Here is an 8,170-nt window from a genome sequence, read left to right on the forward strand (position 1 = left end):
TGCTGATTCTAGATCAAATGTTGATTGGTTGATTGATTGCAAGTAAAACATACTGAATTCATTGTTATTAGTATAGTACTTTTCATTCACTGAGACACACATTATTTTGCGTTTATTCCTTTATTTCTTTGTTAAATGTAAAGAATGGTTGTGCAGTCACAAATAAAGACACACATTCAAAGTCAAGGTGTTTTGTGCGCTTTTGTTAATAACATGAAATACCCATTGGAAGGCAATAACACACCATGTAATTTAGGAGTAGCACATAACAGTTTTGAAAGATCAATTAAGATGCTGCTATGAACACACAATATCACAAACAACTGTTCCTTAACCAAAGCTGAAAGGATTTGGAGCAATCATGTGCAAAATAGGTTTCTATAGAGGGACCTGATTGTCCAATCTAATGGTTCTGCTTGAAAAACAAGGGGGATGAGATAGACCCATTTATACAAGGACATTAATCATTTATGTTGCGAAGGCTTTCACTTAAGAGCTCCATATATGGGGATAACCTATAGTCCCATATATGGAGACAACGGCAATATATCCAGCGCTGACATCAGATTAATGTAGAAACTCCAAAGATGGATATACACAGCGGTGACATCATCGTGACACTAGACTTGCACAGCATAAAAGGCTCCCATGGCTTCTAAACGAGATATATACCAAGCAACGCACGCGGTATCTCCAACCTGTCGACACATAGGCTACAAACCAAGGTATCTGGCTTTACAACCCATATACCTTGAATAGCTTCTATTACTTTTGGCACAAGTCTTCTAGATGAGACAGAATACCTGGCGGAGGTTGTCGAGAGGAAAAGGAGGATGTGTCAATCAGAGTTTTGAGGGGGGAAACATTCAGAGATCTTCCAGGATACTTTTAACAATGAAGATGTTGTGAATCCAATCACTTTGTTTGAAGAAGAACTCTATTCTCACAGTGGTTCAAATTCTACAGTTAAACTGAAAGATCAATTAGCTTTACTAATTAAAGAAAGCAGAAGAATTGTTGATGAGCAGAGAGTTTCCAGGAATCCATAGACCTTGAGGATATTGTATATTTTAGCCACTTTTAGCCATTTTAGCCAGTCATCTTCAAAGACTGTTTTATTTAAACACTGCTGATGAGGGAACGTTGATGAATGTCATGGGTGTTATGATATCAAAACGTGGCACAAACTCCAATTCTAGGCCACTGCAACTATGATGATGTTTTGACATTTCAGAATGTTACTGAGGATATGGGGATTAAAGGGAAAGTTGATACTTCCAAATTGTCATGTGAAGTGTGCACACAAGGTAAATTTGCTCAGAGCAGAAACAGAGAGCCAGGTCAAAAGGCAAACGCTGTACTTGAGCTTGTACACACTGATTTATCTGGACATTTAATTCCAACTACTAAAGATGGATTCAAATACACTTTAGCATTTACTGATTACTATTCAGGAGCTGTTTATTTCTTGAAATCTGAGAGTGACACAGTCAAGGCTACAGAGAAGTACATTGTTGATGTGTCACTTTATGGGAAAATTAAGTGCATCCGATCAGATAATGGTACAGAGTATACTTCTGGTCAATTTCAAGCATTGCTAAGTAAAAATGCAATCAGACATTCACCCCATCAGAATGGGACAGCTGAAAGAAATTACAGAACAGCGTTGGAAATGGTCAGATGCATGCCAATGAGATCACACCCCCCAATGTTTTGGGGGATGTCTGTCCCATTGTAAACAGATAGGTGATAATGGGTTAGGGTGTGTAACCCTATTGCTGAATGGATCGACCAACCAATTTGCATGTGATCCTTTTAGTATGATAAGTAGAGTGGATATAGCCTACTCCTACAGTATAGTGTGAATGGAGTGGAACATGTATAGGATTGATAATCATTTGCATTCAAATTATTTAGACTGGAAAATACTTAATCTCCTGCGAAAACTTCAGAAAGGTGACAACAACTGAATTGAGCTATTGGTCATCCCTACATTTGGACCTATGATCACTGTACCAACTGCACACAGCAATATATAGTCATTGTAAAGTCATTCTTTCATGGTCAAATAGACGCATGCAGTGTGAAGTTTAAACTCATGACAGGGTCGAATAGATTTTCTGTCCACACCTATTGTCCTCTCTAGTACTGCCAACTGCCATACAGAAAGATATTTCACCAGAACATGTTGAAACTACATGTGCAGAACATGTTAAAATCACATTTATTTAAAAAGATATGGCTTATTGCTCTTATTCATAATGTATATGCCTACTGTTCTGAGGCCAAATATTATTCATAATGTAAACTGTTCTGAGGCCAAATAATAAACCATAACCATATAAATAAACCCTTCCGTATTAGACATGTGCCATGTTATTCTGACAGTGAGTAAAAATGGCCTATAGGAAATTATTCTATACCTGATAGACTCAATGTTGCTAATATGTCAACATATTCATAAAACCTTACAAAAACCTTTTTTATATGTTCCTCTCCAAACTAGGCCTACTCCTACAACACCATCTGAAAGGTTAAATGTTTTTTGCAATTAGAAATATATTCGGGTCCTGCAGGGTTAATTATATTGAAACACAGGATGGAAATCAATCAAAGCCTTTTTTACATGTTGTGAAAAATCCTATATGTTTTGCATTATGTGTTATGATTGGTGAGATTAAACGCTCAAAATGTCAGGCCTGTAGAAATGGCGAAATATTAGGACTTCATTATTTATATAATATAGGAGAGTGCAAACAAAATGAACAAATTGTTTGTTTTTGGTAGTATTATGCCTATGTGTCATTAATAACATACTAAATGTTTACCAAAGTTTGACTACCCGGTGTTATTTTCAAGATGGTGTCCAAAATCATTACAATAGCTCCTTCATTATACACCCTCCTTCATTATTCACCCTAGCAAGTAGTCTTTTTGTGTCTATTGTCAGTTGATAGATAGTATTGCTTTTCCACTTCACCACTTTTGAGCCTACCATTAATTGGTCCTCCTCACTAATGTTCAAGATAAAATTACATAATTTTGTTCTACTCCTTTTCCCCCTCACATATCTTCCTGATTCCTGTCTCTAGTACACTCTATTATGACTAAAGCAAAAAAGAGGAAACAATAATTGAAAAGAAAACAGTACACAGTGAACACAGGGTATTTCTACAGTTATGTTGATTTGGATCAAGACAGCATGCTAGAGTATGTAATGTAATCATGCTAGTGCATTGGCTTTAAAGTTGTTACAAAACAAAAGGCTTTCATATAGTTCTGTCCTAATACAGTACATTGATGTTGTTGTTTTATTATATTAATAACTCCTGTAGTGTATTATTTTCAAATTGAGACATACAGCAACATCTCATTTTGTTTGATTGAATAATTGATTAGTCAAACATGTAAACATCACAGGATACAGTAAAACAATGAAGAAAAACTGATACTTAAACATGTATGTTTTGATGTATGCTTTGACTCTGACAGTGTCTGTTATCTTGGATTTATGCCCATTCATGCGTTGACTTCACTCAAGTTCAGACTAATAGGATGTACTTATTGTCCATACATCAATGTATAATTATGTATTGGATATAGTTTAGATGCATTAAATATGAAGCTTACAAAGCAATATCACAGTTAGTAGTTGATTTCTAGAATGTTGCATGGAGCATGTCCTGGGGGAGGAGAGAGGGGTGGAGCAGATGCAGCAGTTTGTTAGGTTCCGATTGGTTGAGAGATTGTTCTATTGTCCTCCTCTTTGGCCAAACAATCCCAGTTAGTGGTTCCAACTCAAGCTCTCTAGTATAAGAAGAGTTTGTAGTTGTCATTTGTCCACATCTCCTCCAGGATATCAATAGTTTCTGCTCACATCTGACTGACTGTGGAATCCAGACTTCAGGTGAAGATGACCTCTCTCAACCACACCAGGAACAAGTCTGCTCAACAGGATGATCATCAAGACCTCTGTAAGTTACTTACTATGTCTATATTGATATACAGCATGTCAATGACAACCTTACTTACTGTGCATGTAAGACCACTGTAAGTCAATTACTGTGTATTTGTTTTTGTTTTAATTAGCATAGACTAAGACAACCTGTTCTTTGTCTCTTTCTAAAATGCACAACAATGCACTTGCAAATAATCAAAAAATTAACATTTGTTTCATTACAATCCTATTAATGTAGAGTAAGCATACCCATATATACATGTAATGTTTTATAACAATTAAGCTTTCTTAACCCCGAGTATACTAACCCTATAACATATTTAGCAACGTTAAAGGGAGACAATAACTGTCTTCTGGGTGCATAGAATTTGTGCCATGACGGAGTGCCAGTCGAGATGAATGGGAATGATAAATGGCTGGTACATTTTTGTGAAGTTTGTTTTTTGTGAAGTACCTCTAAACAATATTTCCCATGTCTTTGTTTCCAATTCAGTGATGGAGGTGAATGAACAAAGGAGCTTGTCTAAACAAAAAGGCCACTGCTGTGATCAGTGTGGTAAATGCTTCCCTAAAATGTCCAAACTTAAAACCCACCAGAGAATCCACACAGGAGAGAAACCCTATGGATGTGATACGTGTGGACAACACTTCTCTGAATTGTCCAGCCTTAAAATACACCGGAGAATTCACACAGGAGAGAAACCCTATGGGTGTGATCAGTGTGGACAACACTTCTCTCAATTGGCCCACCTTAAAACCCACCGGATAATTCACACAGGAGAGAAACCCTATGGATGTGATACGTGTGGACAACACTTCTCTGTATTTTCCAACCTTAAAACCCACCAGAGAATCCACACAGGAGAGAAACCCTATGGGTGTGATCAGTGCGGACAACACTTCTCTCAATTGGCCCACCTTAAAATACACCGGAGAATTCACACAGGAGAGAAACCCTATGGGTGTGATCAGTGCGGACAACACTTATCTGTATTGTCCAGCCTTAAAACTCACCAGAGAATCCACACTGGAGAGAAACCCTATGGGTGTGATCAGTGTGAACAACACTTCTCTCAATTGGCCCACCTTAAAACCCACCAGAGAGTTGACACAGGAGAGAAACCCTATGGGTGTGATCAGTGTGGACACCACTTCTCTCAAATGAACACCCTTAAAAGTCACAAGAAAGTTCACACCGGAGAGAAACCCTATGGATGTGATCAGTGTGGACAACACTTCTCTGTATTGTCCAGCCTTAAAACTCACCAGAGAATCCACACTGGAGAGAAACCATATGGATGTGATGAGTGTGGACAACACTTCTCTCGAATGAACACCCTTAAAAGACACAAGAAAGTTCACACCGGAGAGAAACCCTAAGGATGTGATCATTGTGGACGACACTTCTCTCAAATATCCAGCTTTAAAAAACACCAGCAAATTCACACTGGAGAGAACCCCTATGGATGTGATCAGTGTGGACAACACTTCTCTGTATTGTCCAGCCTTAAAAGTCACCAGATAATCCACACTGGAGAGAAACCCTATGGATGTGATCAGTGTGGACAACACTTCTCTGTATTGTCCAACCTTAAAAGCCACCAGGAGGTTCACACTGGAGAGAAACCGTATTGATGTGATACGTGTGGACAACACTTCTCCCACATGGACAACCTTAAAAGCCACCAGAAAGTTCACACTGGAGAGAAACCCTATGGATGTGATCAGTGTGGACAACACTCTCAGCTGAATAAACTCAGATAAATAATTAGGAAATTATTAGGTATTGTGTAGCCTACATTTTGCAGATTTCCCACTACATATTTCCATCTAGTTTCTATATTTCTCTTTAATTAAATCTGACCATATTATTATCATCCTATTGTCTTAGTGGAATCTTAGCTGCAGGCACACATCACAATCGCAACATTCCTTTTATTCTCAATCTTATTCTTTGTTTCGCTGTAATTTAACCAGCAGATTTGCCTTTTTTGTGCATCAGTGGGCCACCCAGGAGTCAGCCCAGCTCCTAATCCAGACAACAGTCTTGTCAAAACTTGACTATTGTAACTCCCTCCTTACTGGCCTACCGGCATGTGCACTTAAGCCCCTCCAACTGATCCAAAATGCCGCAGCCCGCTTGGTCTTCAACCAGCCAAAATTCTCACACGTCACCCCCCTTCTCCGCTCCCTCCATTGGCTCCCGGTCGCTGCCCGCACAGAATACAAAACTCTGATGCTGGCATTCAAAGCAACCAAAGGCATGGCCCCCCCATATCTCACAAGTATGATCGTACCCTACAAACCCTCCCGCGCACTCAGATCAGCCAACGCAAGGATGCTGGAGGTACCTTCACTAAAAACGCCGGGACAACGCTCCACACGTCCCAAACGCTTCTCCCTTCTGGCTCCAAAACTATGGAATGCACTTCCCATCACTGTCAGAACTGCAGCCTCACTCCCAATCTTCCGCCGTAGTCTGAAAACCCACCTCTTCAGACTCCACCATGGCCCGTAGCACTTGCCCTAGACTAGCCCCTTAGATAGCACATTATGTTGACTTAGATAGTATTTTAAACAGACTTATAGCTTGTTACGTAGACAGCTCTAGAATTGCACTTTATGTAGTCATAGCACTTTATAGTACACATGTATAATATATTATATAGTATAGTATGTATAGTTTACATAGATACTCCACTGTTACGTTCTTAGTTTACGCATGATTCATGATAACTACTTTTTATATATGTGATGTATGCCATGCTTTTGTTATTGCCTAATGTAAATCGCTCTGGATTAAGAGCGTCTGCTAAATGCCTAAATTGTAATTGTAAAATTGCCTCCCCAGAGAGAGAGAGAGAGTCCCCCTATCTCTCTCCCTCCCTCCCTCTCTCTCTCTCTCTCTCTCTGAACAGAACTAACGACGAGTCGCGATGCGGCCCCTCTCCCCTCACACACACACACACACACACACACACACACACACACACACACACACACACACACACACACACACACACACACACACACACACACACACACACACACACACACACGCGAGGACTTATGTGCGCACTGGCACCGTTCCTCATCTCGCCAGAGAGATAGTCACTTAGGCTACTCACTTGTTGTGGAGGCTATTGTTTTCCATAAACATTTCCATGCGTCACAGTCAGGGACCTGCTGACGATTTGGTGGTTCACTATAGTTACCCTACTACTGCAGTCTGCTGCCTGCATATAACAGCGCTGCATTATCTCATGCAGATCGGCTACTTTGCCGTTGGGGAGGACGCACATATGCGCGCGTGTTATTACGCGGCGGAGCCGGGGAGAACATTGAGAGCCGACTTGGCTTTTTTGGCACATTATATGCCCCCCCTCGCCGTGCGTATTGTGCGTGCGTGAGAAATGGGAGGTGTGGCGTGGCCACATTGCGTGACTGTCACTCTCAAAGCATGAGTGTTGGCAGCATTGCCGTTTACAAATGTTGAACACTATACGATTATTATTGATGCTAAAAGTTTTAGTTAAAGCATTAACTATTGCATTAGTTAAAAATAGCATTTAATTGAACTGCAGTGCCATGATTGACGTCTGTCTGTCTGTCTGTCTGTCTGTCTGTCTGTCTGTCTGTCTGTCTGTCTGTCTGTCTATCTATCTGTCTATCTATCTATCTATCTATCCGCTCACAGCTGAATAAGATTTTAACAGGTGCAATCAAAAGTGTGCAAGGAAGCACATTTGGCTATCTATTATTATCATCATATAGGTTCATTACATATTCATATAGGCTATGAGGTTGTAGATCGGCTATCTGCACCCACACAGTGCGTAGCCATAACGCATCATTGAATAATGCGTTATTTTATCGATCAATTTAATTCTAAATTAATGATCTATTATCTTAGTGCTGAATCCGATTGCAATGTATGCAATGGCTATCATTGCGTCACACCCACACACCCAGCACTATATAAAGATATCGCTTAGAAATGTATTGTAAATAAATAAATTAAAACAATAAATTAATGTATTGTCTCCTCCGGTGACAATACACAGGACTGAAAAAAGATAGGCGATATGGAAACAAGGATAGGAACAGATATGATCAGGCACAAAGCATTAATTGTCTTGATGTTGTATTGTGTTTTTGTTTCTGTATAATAAAGTAGGCCTAGGCTATTAAAAAAAGGGCGATCATCATAAT

Source organism: Electrona antarctica (assembly GCF_951216825.1).
Source record: "Electrona antarctica genome assembly, chromosome: 15".
Lineage (NCBI taxonomy): Eukaryota > Metazoa > Chordata > Actinopteri > Myctophiformes > Myctophidae > Electrona > Electrona antarctica.